The sequence below is a fragment of the Phascolarctos cinereus genome, unplaced genomic scaffold (assembly GCF_003287225.1).
Source record: "Phascolarctos cinereus isolate Bilbo 61053 unplaced genomic scaffold, phaCin_HiC Scaffold_726;HRSCAF=1367, whole genome shotgun sequence".
Classification (NCBI taxonomy): Eukaryota; Metazoa; Chordata; class Mammalia; order Diprotodontia; family Phascolarctidae; genus Phascolarctos; species Phascolarctos cinereus.
Window position 1 is genome coordinate 51,634,144 of NW_027556098.1, and position 19,898 is coordinate 51,654,041.

Consider the following 19,898-nt stretch of genomic DNA (forward strand, 5'->3'; position numbering starts at 1 on the left):
CAATATTTATTTTCAGATTTGGAAAATCTAAAGCAAGGAATTTGTGGAAAAGTGAAGATCTGATCTTAATTCTAGGTTTGATGCCAATGGGATAAATTTTCTGGCAACTTTTTTCAGTCATTGACTCATTTTTGCGTCTGACACCAATGGCTCAGCATGGTACAAAGCCTTCTAAAGCTCTAAGTAAGTGGTGTCATTCCTACTCCATTGACAAAATTCGGAGCACCAGAGCTAAAGGGCTTCTTCCCATTCTTTAATATCCCTCTCACTTCAGGAGTCTACAATACATAGTTGGTTGGGCTCTTCTAGGGGAATCCTTTATGTTCTGGCCATTTTAAAGATGTCTGCTTTTGTTTCTGTGTTCTAAATTCATATTTGAGGTTATGTATCTGGGATGAGACTAAGTGAAAAACAGCCTCCATCCTGGCTACTCACAAATGTATTTGGTTTGGGAGGTATTTGCACACAATTTCATATATTCAGCATTAAACTTGAGGGGGGAAATGGCCTCTTTGGGCCTAGGATTAGTGAGCAGCTTGGGTGAAGGGAGATATCAAAAAAGCCATCAGTAACTTGTGGAAGTAAGTCAAAGTTTGACTTGTGCACCTCTAAGCTACCCCCAATCTTCACCCCTAAAAGGAACGTATCTAACTAAACCTAGGAAAAAAGAATCATTCATTTAAAGCAGATTTATTAAACACCTAAACTGTTTGAGAAACTGTGCTAGTGCCAGTGATACAAACATATCAAGGGTTTGGTGGGCCAGTTCTTCTGTGGGCAGTGATAAAACATTCCATGAACCTTAAGTGCATGAGTTTCTGGGAAAAAAAGAGTCCCCCAAGACAACATTTTCCCCTGCCTTTCTTCATAGGGATAGAGAAGCTATCAGGAGGGAGCGTACATCATGATAAAGGGTTGGAATATGTAGAACTAAACATTCTGTGTGTGTGTGTGTGACACAGAGAGACAGAGACAGACAAAGAGACAGACAAAGGCAGAGACAGACAGAGACAAGTTGGATGGGGAGACAGAAAAGAAGGGCAGTCATCTGTGGATGGTTTTGAATAAAATCAGGCTCTTCTGTGATGCCCAGTACTTTCATCCGCCAAAGCCAATGGAAAACTGAGACCAGAGCAGCATGGGGCATGTCCAATCAGTTGTGAAGTTTTAGCCAAATGGGAATTCATGTGATTAGGTAAAATGCCTCTTTTCCCTTTCTCCTCTCCCTTCTTGGTGTTCAAGAGGACAGATGTTAAATTCAAACCTTATCTCTGTTCATTAAAATTGTTTACTTATTGTTTTAATCAGTACCAAACCTAGCTGATTTGAAGTTAAAAGATAATCTGTTCCTGGTTGCATGCCTCATCTGAAAAGGGGAAGGCAGAAAAAAAGAAAATAAAAGGCAGGTAACAACAAACGTGGTATATACAGAGATATAAAGAATAGAAGTTTAAATACTCAGCCCAAAGTTTCAGGCTTCTATCCTGCCTAGGGGCTACAAGCTAAAAGACAGAGAATCTTCATGATGTCAACATTAATTGTTATTAATGTCTACAAGTAGGCAAAGATAGATCTAGGGTTGGGCGTTTTTTTTTTCTCCTCTTACATGAAAACAAGTCATCACTGCTACCTGAAAGGCACTGAGTTATCATGTTGCTTTCTTCTCCATTGCTTCCTCTTATTCTTCTCCCTTACCCTCTAACCCTGTTCTTTGTAAGACAGGAGTCAAGGGTGAAAACTAGAGAGTAGGAACTGACCAGTAGGGGGAGTAAGGGAGTGTCTGATGCAGCTTCTAATGCCCAAGTTCCTAGAGTGGGGGCTAGAGAAGAAAGTAAATTCCTCTTCCTTTCAAATTCTCCTTCATGTTCCAAACTCAGATAATACAAAGACTAAACAAACAAACAAAAAACTGAAACAATCTCTGCCCTCAAGAAGCTTACATCCTACTGGAGGAAAGCAACATTCTCTCTCTAGTTATTTCCATTAACAACCTGGGGGGGGGGGAGTATGGTTGTTTGGGAGATAGAAAAAAATACATCCTAGAGTAGGATGCAGCTTGACCAGGACTTTCCCCTATCTCTCCTGAGAGGATGAGTGGGAGGTGAGTAGAGTTATAGCAAATGAAGCACAGTTAATAAGTTCCCAAGATGCAGGGAGAAGCCAAGACACATTATTGAAATGTGTGCAACATTACTTTTTGTTTAAATAATGGAACAAATAGCATTTAACCTAGCTGTTTCCAGAACTTCAAAAGACTTAACAGCACTAAAGGGGAACCAGGTAAAAAGAACACAGCTAGCTCTCTGTATCCAACATTTACACCTTTGGAAGAACAGGCCCCTTCCAAGTGGCATATCAAGTGATCTAGACCTGAACAAATGGAATACTGTGCCAGAAATTCCACCTACGATTTTCAGATGATGCAGCAGGATATCACAAAGTAGTCTGTCCAAAACCACAGGGGGGAAAAAATCTAATAATCAAATCCCAGTTACCCCACCCTGTCTGCACTTACTCATAGCTCACTGGCAGGTCTCCAAGAAACAGACCAAGTTAGGCTGGAAATTTATCCAAAATTTCATTTTCAGTTGAAAATGGAAACAAGTCAAGCCAAGACAAATCTAGTCCCTGCTTTCCCAGTGACTGACATAATAAATTCATCACCATACAGAGATCAGATTCCCATAGGCTCACACCATCTCAGGGTGGGAAAGCTATATCCTTGCAAAAGATTTTTTTTTTCTGGAAACAGGTTTGCTTTGTATGAAGGGCAAGAGTGTTCTAAAATATCATGTAGAGAGGGTCATAGGTAGTGCTGGCCTAAGATTATAAGAAGCAATAGACAGATGTTATGGGCACAGAAAGTCAGAGCTTCAGCACTTGAAGGGACCTCAAAGCCTGTGTAGTCCAAAACCTCATTTTACAGATGAGGAAATGAAGCCTAGTCACTCCACAAATTTCTACCCGTTTTTTTTGAATCATTTCCTCTCACCTAGCAGTCTTATCATTGTTATTTATAAGCTTAAAAGTTGGCATTATAGGATTTGAAATTGCCTTTGTTGTTTCCTCCACCTAATATCTAAACTTCTTGAGGACAGACAGTATATATACTCTGCTTCTGTTATAACCCATGCCCACTACATTCAAAGGAACAAATGTTTCTCAAAACGCTAATTAAAAACATACATGTTGTAAAAGATTTTTTCAAAAATCTGCTATATTCCTACAGCAGTGGTCTCCCACCCTCCTTCTTTTGAGGGAGAAGGGTCTTAGGTTAATTATTACCATTTGAAGACTAGACTTCTTCCAGGTGGAATGTTGTAAGTTTCCAAGATAGCAATATTCATAAAAGTCTTAACAACTGTAGGTTTGAAGGTGTTCTCCAGGCAATGTCTTGAGACTCAAGAGTAGAAGAGCATCTGTTATTGTGAGTCTGGTCTTCACTCATGAAATCTTTGCTGGTTGTGCTGCATAGTCTGATAAAAAGACTCTAAGGGGGAAAGATCTTGAAGGGCACAATAAGTGATCACAACATGGTTTCTAACTGATCCACAAACATTAGTGTTACCCTTTCAGTAGGGAGATGAGACCTGAGCCAAGGATGAGTTCCCTAAAGAAAATATATGGCATAGTATCTTTCTGGTGACCCAGGCCAGAGGATCGGCCAATTAAGGGACACTCTGGGGACACCAGCTTGAGCAGGGAGACCCTACAGGAAAGAAGAAAGGGTGAAGTAGATTCTTCTGTGGATAACTATATTTGGCCAGTGGCCTTCCTGAGAAAGAAGGACCCGAGATAATCTACTAAATTCTGGAGATTGTCAGTAACTTGATGAGAATTTACTCAGTCAGCTTTGTGGGAGTTGTTTGCTTCAAGGTACAAGACCCTGGCTCTCTTAAACCATCCCAAATCCCTTTCTATGGCTAAGTATAGTTTCTTTCATCTCCTCTGCACACTTATGATGCCAGAGATTTGGCTAAGTGGTATTGGAGTGGGGAAGGTAAAACATAAAAGAGGTAGAAATAATAGAATCATAAACCAGAATATTTGTTCACCAAAGCTGGAATGAGTCCTAGATATCACCTAGTCTGACATTAATTTTTTAAGTGATGAGATGTGTCCTAGCGAGCTTATGGAACTTATAAGACCAAGATCACCTAGCTCACTGGTGTCAGAGGTAGGCCTTGAATCCAGGTTTTCTGACTACTAGTGCAGGCCACTTTCTATTAGATCACTATAACAACCTGACTTTATTTATAATAAAACTGGATCTTTACAAACTGCTTGGGGGTAAAGACCACAAAGAAACAAAGTATGCACAGGTGTATTGGCATCTTGTACATGTTAATGTACATTTGTTAATAATGCCACTATATTGGTGGTCCTCCTGTTTCATACACCTGTCAAAGGACCGTGGGGAAAATCCTAGGGAAGTCTACTAATGGAGATCAAAGGGCTTAGTGTGGGAATGACCACTAACCACTTGGTGATTACTGATGACTGTATCACTCCAGAGGAGGTTTGTGGTTGTGGTTGTGGTTGTGGTTGTGGTTGTGGCAAATGGTGAGAGCTCTCAAGTTTTCCTCTATGTATTCTTTCCAACATGGGATGTCCAAGCTGATTGCTTTGGATGGATCTCGATGAGACATAATTAGCATTTAAATATAGTTTAAAATGGGGAGGTGGAGAGTAGGCCTGATTGGCTTTCTTTCAAGGTTCCAAACATATTCTTCAAGAGGAAAAGGCATGTGTCAGCAAAAGAAGCCACCTGGAAAATATCTGCTAAAAGTAGTCTTCGGTGTATGAGACATCATGACTTTCCCCAGAGTGCTGTCTTTGAAAATGAAAATTACCACTGTGACCAATCACTATTTTCCACTGTGGTACTGACCATCTGACATTCTCCTGTGGTTCAACATGAGCATTGCCATGAATGTGGTGAGAAGAAGAGGAAAGTGAGGAAGAAATCTAAGCCTAGTCTGGAAGTCTTCAGGGCACCTAAGGATATAGGTCTAGGTAAGATTAGACCCAGGGAACCACAGCCTACATAAAGGATCCTATGAATCATAGAATTATAAAATCTCAGAACTTGAAATACATCAAAGGTCTTCTATTTGAATACATATTTTAAAAGGCAATCTGATTCTGCAGGGCAGCAAAGCTAAGCATTCACATTTTTGAGGTCAGATTCTCCTTGGAGTCTATCTGATACTCATGGGGACCTTGTGCAAATCCCTCATTTTATAAATGAGGCAACTGAGGCTTGGAAAATTCAAGTTTCTCTGTCACCCATAGTCACAGAGCTAGACATTGGCAGAGCAAGCATGAGAACCAGCGATTCTTTTGCTCTAGCTCCTGTACTCCCCTGCCTCCTCTTGGTTTTTCTAAATAGCTATAACCTGGATCTGCCCAAGTCCAAACCTATACCTCTAGGTATCTCCAAATTCCCCCCCCCACAGCCTTCCTCAATAGATAGGTCTATGTTCGCCACTGGGATATGGATCACAGGATCTTAAATATAAAACTGGAAGAGACATTAGATATTATGGGACCTTAACCTTTTTTTTAAAATTTCTATAGCAGGTACCCCTTTAATAATCCAGTGGACCCATTCTTGGAATAATGGCTTGGTTTTGGGGGGTTTTTTTGTCTTTTGTATAGGCAATGGGGTTAAGTGACTTGCCCAGGGTCACACAGCTAGTAAGTGTTATATGTCTGAGGCCGGATTTGAACTCAGGTCCTCCTGAATCCAGGGCCGGTGCTCTATCCACTGCACCACCTAGCTGCCCCTGGAATAATGTTTTTAAAAGCATACAATAAAATATGTAAAATTACAAAGAAAACCAATTATATCAAAATATCTTTAATATATTCATGTAAATGGTTAAAGGATATGAACAGGCAGTTCTCAGAGGAAGAAATTAAAGCCATCTATAGTCATATGAAAAAATGCTGTAAATCACTATGGATTAGAGAAATGCAAATCAAAACAACTCTGAGGTACCACATCACACCTATCAGATTGGCCAACATGACAAAATAGGAAGATGATAAATGTTGGGGAAGATATAGAAAAATTGTAACATTAATGCATTGTTGGTGGAGTTATAAAATGATCCAACCATTTTGGAGAGAAATTTGGAACTATGCCCAAAAGGCCATAAAAAATGTGCATACCGTTTGATCCAGCAATAGCACTTCTAGGGCTATATGCCAAAGACATCATACAAATGGGAAAAGGACCCACATGTACAAAGATATTTATAGCAGCTCCTTTTGTGGTGGCAATGAATTGGAAATTGAGAGGATGCCCATCAATTGGCAAATGGCTGAACAAGTTGCAGTATATGAATGTAATGGAATACTATTGTGCTATAAGAAATGGTGAGCAGGCAGACTTCAAAGAAACCTGGAAAGACTTGTATGGACTGATGCTGAGTGAAGTGAGCAGAACCAGGAGAACGTCATACACAGTGACAGTCATGTTGTGCGATGGCTAATGTTGATAGACTTGGCCCTTCTCAGCAATACAAGGATCTAAGACATCTGTCTCCAAAGGCCTCATGATGAAAAATGCTATCCACATCCAAAGCAAGAACTATGGTGTTCGAATGCAGATTGAAGCATACTATTTGCTATTTTTTTCTTCTGTTTGGTTTTGTTTTCCCTTTCTTGTGTTTTCTCCTATTGGTTCTAATTCTTCCTTACAACATCACTAATATGAAAATATGTTTAATGGGAATGGATACGTAGAGCCTATATCAGATTGCAAGCGATCTTGGGAAGGTGAGGGAGGGAAGAGGAAAATTAAAAACTCAAAACTTATGGACGTGATTACTGATAAACTAAAATAAATTAATAAAAAATAAATGTATTTATAGATCCCAAGTTAACAATCCCTGATCCAATTCAATCCTGATTTTGTAGATGAGGAAGCTGAGGACTAAAGAAGTTTTGGGGGGGAGGGGGAAGAAACATATGCTTGACCCATTTTTAAGTGTAGCCTCAATTATTAACATTTCCTCCATCACTTTCTTAAGTCTAGACAATCAAGAAAACAATAAATCAAGGACTGATTTGTAGATTTCTGAGATTCACACTGAAAATTTAACAACTGGCTCTCATGAGCCAGTTTGAGCTGGCTCTGGCATCATCCTATGGGTGCTCCTGGTCAAAAATCTCCCTCTGCCAGTGCAGATTGACCAGTGTTCTGCTATCTTACAGCTTAGAGAGTTTCTTAAAACACAGAGTTTAAATAACTTGCTTAGAGTCACACAGATAGTATATGTTAGGCCAGACTTGAACTTGGGTCTTCCTTACTCCGAGTCCAGGTCTCTATCCATCACACAATACTGCCTCTCAAACTGCATACATTACCATGAAATTTGGTACCCCTTCAGAGGTACACCATATTGTTTTAGTAATCTAAACAATTTTATTAGATTCTACAGACATATTAAGCATTTTCTATTTATAAGCACTGGGCTTCAGGAGTATTTTAGTCAGTGTTTTTGAACAACCATCTCATGGGAGAAAATGACATACGTACATATCATACATTTTTAAGTATAACCTACATTATTAACATTTTCTCATCACTATCCTAAGTCTAAACAATCTACAAAACAACAAATTAAGTCCTGATTTGTAGCATTTTCAGATTTTTGAGGTGTAAACGCTCTCACTGAAAATTTAACAGTAAGTTCTCCCAAGCCCCTTGGACCTGGCTCCAGCACACCTTTATGGTGTTTTCCCTATGGCACTGTGCAACGGGGTAAGGAAAACTTCATTTGGCTAGTGAGCTTTGCCGTCAGCAAAAGTAATTAGCACCAATTTACAGCAATGGAGCACCATTTATCTCCAGATCTCATAGCACCTGACAAACATTATCTAATGATAAGCATGTTAGCTCCCACCTTACTGATGAGAAAGCAAGGGCCCAGACAGGTAGAGTAATTTGCCTTAAGGTCTCATGCTCTGGCGGGAGAAAAACCAAGCCTGCCCAGGTCTCCTGACGCGGAGCCTGGACCTGGCAGGCTCCTCCCCAGGGCCTGGGTACACCATTAAACAACCTCTAAATGACAATGGAAAGTTGGATGGAGATTGTAAGAGGCAACTTGATACTGCATAGCAACAAAGTTTCTTAAGTTTTGTACATCCACATTTCAGAGGTCTAATCTTCTTCTGATTCTGTCCAGTCATGGGTACCTTGTACAAGTCACTCACCTCCTTAGAATCCTAAGTTTGAATCCTGGTTCCCTAACTGTGACCTTAGATGATTTGTTTCCCTTCTCTGGGTCTTATATCAATCCCTTTCAATTTGTAATCTTATAGTCTCTGAGCTTTAGCATTTGTCAGGAACATGGACTCATTCTGACTTGTACACTATTTAAAAACACTGAAAAAGCAGAAAGGGCTTTCTAGCTAAGGAAGAGGGTAATGTGTAATGGTTTCAAAAAAAAAGAGGTGGGGTTTAAAAAGTACATCGAGATACTAGGAAAAGAATCGAACATAGCAGAAAGCAGAAACTCCAACACTAGGTAGGAAGCATTTCTCGTCTGGTGGGTGTGCATGTAACTAAGTGAGGAACTGCAAAAGAGAAAATGTATTTATCTAGTGTAGAAGAACCTGTGCTGGGTGCTAGAGTTGGATACAAAGTTTATATAAATTACAATTTAAAGTCATACTTGTTGACAATATTGCCCGTGGACAGAAACCTTTTCACATACTTGACTAGGCTATGTCAGATTTAGCCAATGAATGAGGATAATATTGGGTTTCCAAAAGAAAGGAAGTACTTCTCATACTGGGAGCCACATTTAGAAAGGACATAAATCAGCTGTTGAGCATCCAGAAGGTGACTGAGATGGTAAAAGGCCTTAAAGTCATTCTTTTTGAGGGCTGGTTGAAGGAAAAAGGGATAGCTCTACATCTCTCCCATGTGTCTCCTTTTCGGCACTCATACAGACACTGCCCTGGTTTAGGCCTCATCACCTCTCACCTGGACTCTTGCAATAGACTTCTAATTGTGTCTCTATTTGTGTCTCTACTCTATTTGTGTCAAGTTTCTCCCCTCTCTAATCCATCCTCCACAGAGTCAACAAAGTGATTTCCATAAAGTACATGTCTGACCAAGTCAGCATCCTACTCATTAAACTTAGATGCTTATAGATTTATAACTGGAAGGAATCTTAGAGACTGAGTCCAACTCCCTCATTTTGCAGATGAGGAAACTGAAACTGAGAGAAGTTAAGTGACTTTCCCAAGGTCACACAGCTAGTAAGTCTCTAAGGCAAGATTTGAATTCAGATCTTCCTGACTCCAAACCCAGTACTCTATCCATCTATCCACTATGTCAACTCCAGTAGCTCCTTACTGATTCTAGGTTCAAAATATTATTTTATCTTAATCTCAGTCTTTTAAAAAAGCCTATTTTCATGTAAGTTTTATAAAGTATGTAATTCTTAGTATAGAATACAATTCTTCATATAGAGTTTTTTCCTTCCAGGCCCAGCTCAAACATTCCCTTCTACGTGAAACTTTTCCTGATTAATCCCATCCTAAGTTGCTAATGCCTACCTACTAAAATGGCTCAATGGATATAGTCCTGGGCTGGAATCAGGAAGAGCTCAGTTCAAATATGGTCTCAGACATTTGATAGCTGTGTGACCTTAGGCAAGTCAGTTGACCTCTTTTTGCCTAGAAGGCAGCTAGGTAGCTCAGTGGATACAGTGCTGGGCCTGGAGTCAGTCATTGTTGCTGTTTTGTTGATTCCAAGACTTTATGACCCCTTTTGGAGTTTTCTTCGCAAAGAAACTAGAGTAGGGGTTTGCCAGTTCCTTCTCCAGCTCATTTTACAAATGAGAAAATAGAGGCAAACAGGGTTGACTTGCCCAGGATCACACAGCTAGTAAGTGTCTGAAGCCGAATTTGAACTCAGGTCTTTCTGAATCCAGCACCAGTGCTCTATCCGCTGTGTTGTCTGGCTATCCTCTCTCATCACACATATACGTATATACATACATACATACATATAAATACATTTCTATATGCATGTGGAGAGGGAAAGAGTGAGAGAGAGAAGAGAGAGAGAGAGAGAGAGAAGAGAGAGAGAGAGAGAGAGAGAGAGAGAGAGAGAGAGAGAGAGAGAGCATAGCCTTAGGAAATAGAAAGCAAGCCATGAAGTCTGAAAGACCCTGGGTTCATTCCCTAACAATTACTGGGTACGCAACTGTGGGCAAGTCACTTAACCTCTCATTGTTCTAGGTGACTCTATTAGACTGTAAATTGCAGAGAAAGTCAAGTATCCATTGGGGAAAAAAAGGTTTCCTCACCTGGGATTTCCTTATTCCAGTGAAATCACAGGTCCAGCCCCTATCTCTCTCTATTTTGCAGATATCTTGTGTTTACCTATTGTCTTCCCCTCTTAAATTGTAAGCTTCTTGAGGGCACTTTTGCCTTTGTGTCTCTAGCATCTAGCACAGTTTCTGACACATATTAGACACTTAATACAAGCTTATTGAATTGATTCATTAATTGGTTATAAAATAAAAGTAGCAGGTGGGACATGATAACTGTCCTATAGTATTATGAAGGGTTGTCAAGTAGAGAAAGAATTATAATTGGCCTATCTGATCCCAGAAGATGGAATAAAGGAAATGAGTATATGTTGCAGAGTCACATTTGGGCTTCCTAACTATTTGAAATTTATCTATCTATCTATCTATCTATCTATCTATCTATCTATCTATCTATCTATCTATCTATCTACCTATCTATCTATCTATCTGTCTGTCTGTCTATCCATCTGCCCATCTTTCTACCTACCTAGCAATCTATCTACCTACCTAGCAATCTACCCATTTTTCTACCTACCTATCAATCTATCTACCTACCTATCAATCTACCTACCTATCTATCTATCCATCAGTCTATCTACCTACCTACCTATCTATCTAGATGCTTTTCTGAAAGTTCTGCAAGTACTAGCTCTGTCTTTGATGTTGCCCCAGATGGTATGGGCATTCCCAAACCCAGGATTCACCATGCCTACATCTCCAGTGCTATTTTACTCCAAGATAAGCACGGTTCCCTCCAGAAGCCTTGCTATTTATTGTGTTCCTCCATAGTTTGCTATGCCAACCACTGGTGTCATTGGTTTGTTTGAAATGTCTTCCTTGGAATGAGCAATATCATTCCCCTGGTAAGAGACAGGGGGTTGATAAGGATGGCAGGAAATTGTTCAGTCCTCCCAATGCTTCAAATCTCTCTATTCCAAAATCTGGGGCTTTGCTTCCTTAGAAATTCCTTCTGTGCAGGCATTGACAAAAGAAGGTTAATATATTTGCTCAATGAGATAAAAGGGGCTCTGATGTGAGAACCATTGCTGGGAGACCATTGAGCAAACTTCCATCAAAAGGAGAGGTATTTTCAAATGTTAAAATGTTGGGCTGCCAATGACTTTTCTGGTGATAGGGTGGGGAAACAGACATTGTCCCCATGTTAATGCAAGAGAGAGGAGAGAGAGAGAGAGACAGAGAGACAGAGAGAGAGAGAAAGAGACAGAGTAGCAGAGGGTGGACAGAGCTTTAAAAGCAGGTCCCTGATACCTTCTGAGCAACCAGGCAAGAGACTGATTGGGGGAGCCCTGGGGAAAGGCCCCAGTTAGTCAAACTCAGTAAGCCAAAGGAGATTATTTGGGACCACAATGAAAATTAAAACTGTAGTGACATTGCTTCTCACAATTCTCATGCCTACAGCTTTTCCAGCCTACACATCTACAACAGGGCTAGCTGAGCTGCCACTTCAAGAAGGTAAGGTTTTCCCATTTCTGGGAGAAGTTTGAGAAAATTTCCACAGTTTCTAAAAGAGGGAACCAAACAGCACTTCCCCAAGAGACATTCTCCTCCTGTCTCTGAGATTAACCAGATGTGTGACCTTGGACAAGTCAGCTTACCAGTCTGGTACTCTGGTTTTCTCACCCATAAAAGGAAGGAGTTGAACTAGATGGTCTCTAAGGTACCTTTCATTCCACATTTAGTTAACAAGCACTTATTAAATGTTTATGAAGTGCTAGGCTCTGGGGGATACAAAGTCAAAAACAAAAAAAGTCTACCCTCAAAAGGCTTATATTCTTTTGAGGGAAAAATATGACAAAAAACATTTCCCAAGGAAGGATGCTAGACACTGGGGATGTCAAGATAGACTTCCTGTAAGAGATGGCACTTAAGCTAAATTTTTAAAGCCACATTTTCCCCTATGTGGAAATGAGACTGTGGTATATTTCAAGATGTTTTGCCTGTTCAAAAGCAAACAGGAAAGGGAATGTCCTTGTTTGAAGAATAACAAGTCCAACTTGGCTAGAACATGGAGAGGATGAAGGATAATCACATACAATAAGCTGGAAAGGTAGGCAAGAGCCAGACTAAAAACCAGACAAAGAAGTTTCCAACATTCTCTAGTTGTAGGATTTCATGACTCTTAGTTCTCACTGGCAGGAATGAGAGGTCACGTGTGGATTCTGGTCTTTGACTCAGTTTGTATGGAAGGAAGACCTCAATTAGTATACTCAGAAACCCAGTGGTAAAACGAGACAACCAATCCAAGTCTGAGCTTTAGGGGGACTACCAGGATGCTAGAGGTCCAAAGAAGCTACAGAAGGCTATTTATTATAGGCTATATAGAAGGAAATTGTGCTGCCAATTGTTATTATTATTATTTTTATTAATGACAACCCTTTGAGGTACGTCTTACATGAAGAGTGTAGCACTTATACAACAACCAAAAAAGGAGATTTAAAGGGAGAAGAGGGATGAGACTGACTGATGACATTCCTTCCATATAGGTGGTCCTTTAATGCTCTCTTTTCCCTTTTAAGTCTGTCTTAGATGTCCACTTAACCACATGTCACCTGTATACAAACGACAAGGTGGAGAAAATCACACAGTGATTTATAGAATCAGACTTGGAAAGATCCTTAGAGGTCACCTAGTTGAAACCCCTTCCTAATGTGAATGCAATTCAATAAGCATTTATTAAGTACCTTTTATGGGCCCGGAACTATGCTCAGTACTAGGGATACAAAAGCAAAACAGAACATGGAGTTTAACTTCCACTGATGAAAGAGAGTAGTTCTTGAGTTATACAGTTATACAGTGTATTTGCAGTCTCCAAACACTATATAGATACTAGCTATTTACAATCTCACTTTTTGTTGTAGCAATGATTAAGAAAAGTGAGTCCCAATCAAGTGGAAGAAGAAATCTTATTTTCTTCCATTTGCCTCTCTACCCACCTTTCATTAATTTTTGGAGAGAAATAATCTGACAATTTTAGAGAGTTTATTATATAGATGATAACACTGTTCTCTTGCCTTACATAGATCAAAGACTTACACCTTTGGAAAATCCCAATGCTGACCAAAAAGGTAAAAGTCTGAAACTTTCATCTGCACTTGAAGAAGCAAAAAAAAAAAAAATCCCAAAGTGAGATTGAATCCTACAGTCACTGAACTCAGAGGTTCAACAATTCAAACAAATAAACCATTTATGAAGTGTGGAAGAAACAACTGTTTTTATAAAGGCATAAATATTGCTTTGCCCACAAGTTATTTTGAAGTGGTAAAAATATGAACTTAACCAAAATCATATTCCAACATACAAAAAACAAAACTCAGGATTGTGTACAGGGCAATTAGGTGGTGCAGTGCTGGGTCTGGAATCAGGAAGTCTCATCTTCTTGAGTTCAAACCCCACCTCAGACACTTACTAGTTGTCATTAGTAAGTCACTTAGATCTGTTTCCCTCAGTTTCCTCATCTGTAAAATGAGCTGGAGAAGGAAATGGCAAACCATTCCAGTATCTTTGCCAAGAAAATCCCAAAATGGGGTCACAAAGAAGTGGACACAGATGAAAAACAACTGAAAAAACAAGAAAAGGTTTTTTTACAGTTTTTTAAGCAGCATATATTAAATTTAACATGGTACCAACAAAATTATTCTGCGTGTATCCTACATTTCTTTTTTGTTTTTCTCTGTATTTTTATTATTTCATTAACAAACTTTTCTTCTTGCATCCATCTCTTCCCACTAACCCTGCCCCCAAATCCCCCATCCTGAAACCTTCCCTTATAACAAATAAATATAATTAGGTAAATCAAATAAACACATTGACAATATCTGAAAATGTATGCCTCATGCTGGATCTCTAGCTCACTCCCTTTCTGCTAAGAAGTGTTGAGGGTAGGAGGGCAGTATTGGAAGTGAGGGTGAAGATATACTTTATCATCAGTCTTCTGAAGTCATGATTGGTCAAAATGAGCTGGAGAAGGAAATGGCAAACCATGTTTGTTGGTCAAAGTTCTGAAGTCTTTTATAATTGTTTTCCTTTATGTTATTGACAAAATTATATAAATTATCCTCCTGATTCTGCTCATTTCATTATACATTAATTCCTCTAATTCTATACATGTTTCTCAGAATATTGTCATTTTTAATGCAACAATATTCAATACATTCATATACCATAAATTGTTCAGCCATTTCCTAATTAATTGGTACTCATTTTTTCCTGTTTGTTGCAGCTATAAATATTTGGTACATAATAATAATAACTACTATTTATTATTAATATGTTATGTTATTAAATGTTTATTGAATATTAATAAAATATTAGTATTAATTATAATTATATTGTGTTAATTATAATTAATAATATTGCTTAATATTATTAACATTACAATAATAACTGATTAATATTAACCCTTTGAGTTAGGTATTACTTGAGAAATATAACATTTATACAACAAGAAAGGAGACTTGTAGGATAGAGAATTCAGACTGACAACATTTTTTCCATGCAGTTGGCCTTTTAGTGACCTCTTTTTTCCTTTCTTTTCCTTTTTAAGCCTGTGAACCTCTAAGGTTCACAAATCACTTTACAAGTATTATCTAATTTTACCCTTACAACAAGTACTATTAAGTACTATTATGAGCTTCATTTTCACAGGTGAGGAAATTGAATCAAGTAGAAGTTTTGCCTAGGATCCCACAGTTAGTAAATCTCCTGACTCTAGGGCCAATGCTCTACACACTGCACCACCTAGCTGTATTCTTTCCTTCTGTCTTTCACCTCTTTATGGAGTATGTGCCTACAAGTATCAATTCTAGGTCAAAGGGTAATGTACAATTTATTGACATAATGGATATAGTTACAAATACTTTTCCAGAATTGTAAGACCAATTCACAGCTCCACCACCATTATATTAGTATGACTGTATTCCCCATGGGTGATTTTAAAAAAAAAAGGAAATATATAAAAAGATGACTTTGAATCTTACAAATGGGATTTGCAGATCTCTATACAGAAAATCTGGAACTAGGACTCAGATTGGGAAGTTGAATGTGAGGGCTATCAATCTGACAAATATTTATTATGTGGCTTTATGAACAAAATCCTGGAGATACAAAAATGAGAACTGATAAAGTCCCTTCTCTAAAGGAACTCACAATATATTGGAGGAAATATGACACATACAGAAATAAGTATAGTTCAGGGTAGAATACAATGATGATCTGAATGAAGTTCTCTAAGAAAATTTGAAAAGGAAAAGATCGTCTTCAGCTCATAAATCAAGGAAAACTTCATGTACAAGGTGGTATCAGAGCTAGATCTTGAAGCAAGAGAAGGATTTCAATGGGAAGAGTTGACGAGTCAGTGCATAGAAGATGGCTTTTTGGAATGCATAAAGGTAAGAGAGTGAAATATGAGATGGGACTATCTAATATTCCAGTTTGGCTGTAATGAAGAATGTGTTCAGGAGGACAACATGAGATATGATTGGAAAGATAGGAGACTGATTGCAGAGTGTCTGCTATATGAAGATCCTTACCTTCCTTCCTATTTATTTAATGAAATAGTTAAATGTTGAGGAAGAGGAGTAAGTCAAGCTATCAGAACTTCCCAGAATTCACGTGATACCCCCAGACAAATTCCCAATTCACTACCCAGACACAGGACATATCAGCAACCTAACATACTTGCTGAGGTTATTCAAATATGGAATGATCCCATATTTATAGGATAGATGATAATTCATCCCATAAATGTAAAAACAAATGCCCACTCCAAAACAGTGTACTTAAGGACATAGAGAATTCAGAATCTTAGAACTCTTACTTCTGCTCAGATTAACACCTGTCTAAGAAGTGAATTAATTTCCTAGCGGCTTAAATGATGAATGGGGACAAGCCATCTACTTAAATAGTGCTGAAAGTTTCTCAAATATGCCGCCTTGGTACAGGTCACCTCAACTCCCAGCTAAGCTCATCCCAAGCCAAACAAAGCATCAAGCAACTCTATAAATATAGGAGCAATGCCTCAGAAAGAGAGGGGGAGCTCACCACAGTCCTAGCATACAGAGGGAGAGAGTTTAACTGTAGTCTATCTCCAATTACCTAATTGCCCTTTCCTAATTAAGGGCAAAAAATAGTCTTTGGAGACTGAGGCGTCTCAAGGTGATTTTCTTGGATACGTTTGTTTTTTTTTCTACAAGAAACAATAAAATAAGATTACTCTAAAACTTCTTCACATAACAGTCATAAAATATTAGAGCTGATCTGGAGATCATCTAAACCAATCCTGTTGTCTTATAAATGAGAAAAACTTAATGGAGGAGTTAATTTTAAAGTGAAGCTGACCTTGCAAATTAAGTAATATAGATTTCAGCAGTATGATATAGTGAAAAGATGACTGAACTTGGATTTTAGACAAAGGGATTTGCATCCTGACTCTGATATTTACTAGCTTTATAATGTTGGGTAAGTAATTTAACTTCTTTGAGGCTTCATTTCCTTATCAATAAAATGGTTACTTGCAATGCCTACCTCATATGGTTCTTATGAGAAAAGATCTTATAAACTTTCATGTAATACAATCTAGAGAGATGGTATGGTGTAATGACTAGAGTCCTAGCTTTAGAGTCAGAATGACCTGGATTTATATTTTGCCTCTCACACATACTAACTACACAAGTCACTTAATCTCCCAGGGCCTCAGATGATTCTCTAAGACTGTAAGTTACATGAGAATTGCCAATCTACATTGGTGAATAGAGTGTCCACACTGAGAGTTCCACCATACTAATAAAATCCCAGATCTATACCCCCCCAAAAGATCATAAGCTGAAGTTACATAAATGTTAGTTATTATTATAATTTCAAAAATAATAATTCAGACCACTTAAAATAAGCTACCAGTCTGCACTGACTTTGCTTCTTAATTAAACTAAAACCATGGAACCTTAGGATTTTAGGAGGGACCTTAGAGGCTGTCTAGGTTAATATTAAATTATGTAGGAATTACCTCATGGGTCAAATCTTGCAGCATGGAGTAAATATTTGGAGGAAAGGATTAAGTTGACAAATAGAGACTTTATCTTTTCAAAATACATTTAAATTTACACAAATTTGTACCAGAAAACAAAAACAATTGCTGGATAACTGAATTCCAAAAGTACCACTTCTCCATCTTCCCACCCCTCATCCTAAGAGGCAGACACATTTCCAAAGAATACTGTTCTCAGTCTGGAATTTATTAAACTAACCTAGGGCTAGTTTGTTAGATAATATTGAGCATATTAAATAGATAACTTAAAAATGATAGCAGCACACATCATTTTTCTTTGAGGAAATGGAAGCTATTTCTTTAAGGAAATCAGTTATTTTTAAAAATGTATTGAGAATAACTTCCATGTTTCAAATTTCATATTTTTCCTTAATCCACTTTTCCTATGCATAAGATCTCTTTCCTAGCAAGATTGCTAGGAGACAACCTAGGAAAGTTCTGGTTTCAGAAATGAGCCCTGAACAGTGTTCTTGAAGTCTTGGGTACCTAGAAAGCCCCACTTTAAATATTTGTTTGTACTCTAGCCATAAAAATTCTCCATGAAACTGTTGAGAGAGATGAACTCATAAGGTACCCACTTTTCATCTAATATTTTTCAAGAGTTGAAGGTCTATTTATGAAAGCAAAGAGTAGAACTTAGCAGAAGAGTTCTAGTTCTTGATATTACTGATATACTAACTCCTTTTAAAGGAAGAATGAGGACCTGTACAAGCTAAAGACAGCTCTAAACCACCAACTGAAGGAGCTGACATTGGATGCAGCAATAAATGTGACTTACCTAAAGATGCAAAATGCCTAGACTTCTTGGTCCAAAAAGGGAAGGAAGGACACTTTTTTTTTGTTAAGTTGTGTTTGCAAGAATTTATGAAAGATCAATGTCCTGAAGGCATCAGAGGCCAAATGTGACAACCCCATCAGAGAACTGGAAAAGTAAAAGTTGAATATTAATTTGTAATTTTATTGATATGGTCCAACAATTGGTCTTATGATTTTTTTAAATGAAATTGGCCATTTTAAAGGTAAAATTTCCTGATTGCTTATGTTGACACCATTAGAGACAACTTTATTACCACATAAATGACTTGGCATTTGGAGGATGATTCTATCTAGCTAACTGATTTATTTTTTGTTATTAGCAGTCTCTTCTGTGAAAATGAAAGACGCATGTATTTTTGCAACATTATGCCAAGTTCTATCTTTGCATGAAATTTTCCTAATCTGTAGTCACCTCTCTCACTGTTGGACTTCTATGGCATTTTCTGTCTAATTCATTCATTAATTCAAGGGGTTACTCACATGTCATAATATATTTTCATTCATGTATCCATCCAAGAAATATTTTAAGTACTATGTGAAGAATGCTGTACAAGGAACTAGAGGTGCTACAAAGTTTAGATAAGATTTAATTCCTATCCACATGGAACCTATAGTCTAGTAAAGAGATAAGAAACCAGCATAACTATAATATGCAACATTACATGGCAAGTGCATTAGTATTGCAAAAGAAGGTGAGGTCCCAGTCGAAAGATTATTACTAACCAGGGGATTTGGGAAGGCTTATAGGAAAAATTAGTATCTGAGTAGGGCTCTAAAGGATGGGAAAGAATTCAACAGGCAAAGGAAGGGCATTAAAAGAACAGTTTAAACAATAGGCATTGTCAGCAGGAAAATTCAGAGGAAATTGAAGAAACAGACTTTGGCTGAAGCATAGAGACCACAAAGGTTAGTAGTTATGTGAAATAAATCTGGAAAGAGAAAATGGCACAAGATTGCAGAAGGTCTTGAATATCAGACAAACAGAGCAGATCTTCACTTGATAGACTTTAGAGAGCCAACAAACATTTCCAAGAGAAGAGTTTTGAGAGCAGTAAAGTGACAGGACCAAGTGGATATGTGAGAAAGATTATTCTGGCAATAAAATGACTATTTATGTTTTAGTTTTTTTGGCAATTGGGGTTAAGTGACTTGCCCAGGGTCACACAGCTAGTAAGTGTTAAGTGTTTGGTCTGAGGCTGGTTTTGAACTCATGTCCTCCTGGCTTCAGGGCCGGTGCTCTATCCACTATGCCACCTAGCTGCCCCTAAAATGACTATTTAAAGGAGGGAGAGTGTCAAGCTTGGAAGACCTATTAAGACTAGCAATAGTAGAGTCAAGATAGTAACAAGGGTCCAAACTAGTATAGTTGTAGTGGAGACAGAGGGAAGGGGCCAAGTAAAAGCACTGTTGCTGAGGTAGAATTGACAGGTCTCAATGGAGTATAAGGTGAGGAATATGGAAGAATGAAAATGGATGAGGTATTTGGGAAACAAATCACAAGCTTACTGAGGATACAAGATTTAGTAGTAGTAATGAAGCATTTCAATTATCTGTTGTAGTTCTCTCTCTCTGCCCCAAGCAGAGCAATGAGCAATGTCTTGACTTGTCTTAATTACCATTCCATCCTTCAAAAGATGGAGAAACAAATGTGGAGAACTACTGTTATAAATCTGATTCTT

General features: G+C 38.2%; 1 long non-coding RNA gene across 1 annotated transcript in view; it reads right to left on the minus strand.

The window, feature by feature from the left end:
* Window positions 1-19,898, minus strand: part of LOC110214913 (uncharacterized) — a 53,460-nt gene that overhangs the window by 19,876 nt on the left and 13,686 nt on the right. The window contains exon 2 of the long non-coding RNA XR_002326388.1: window positions 18,182-18,325. This is a non-coding gene — a long non-coding RNA (uncharacterized LOC110214913). The remainder of the gene's footprint in view (window positions 1-18,181; window positions 18,326-19,898) is intronic.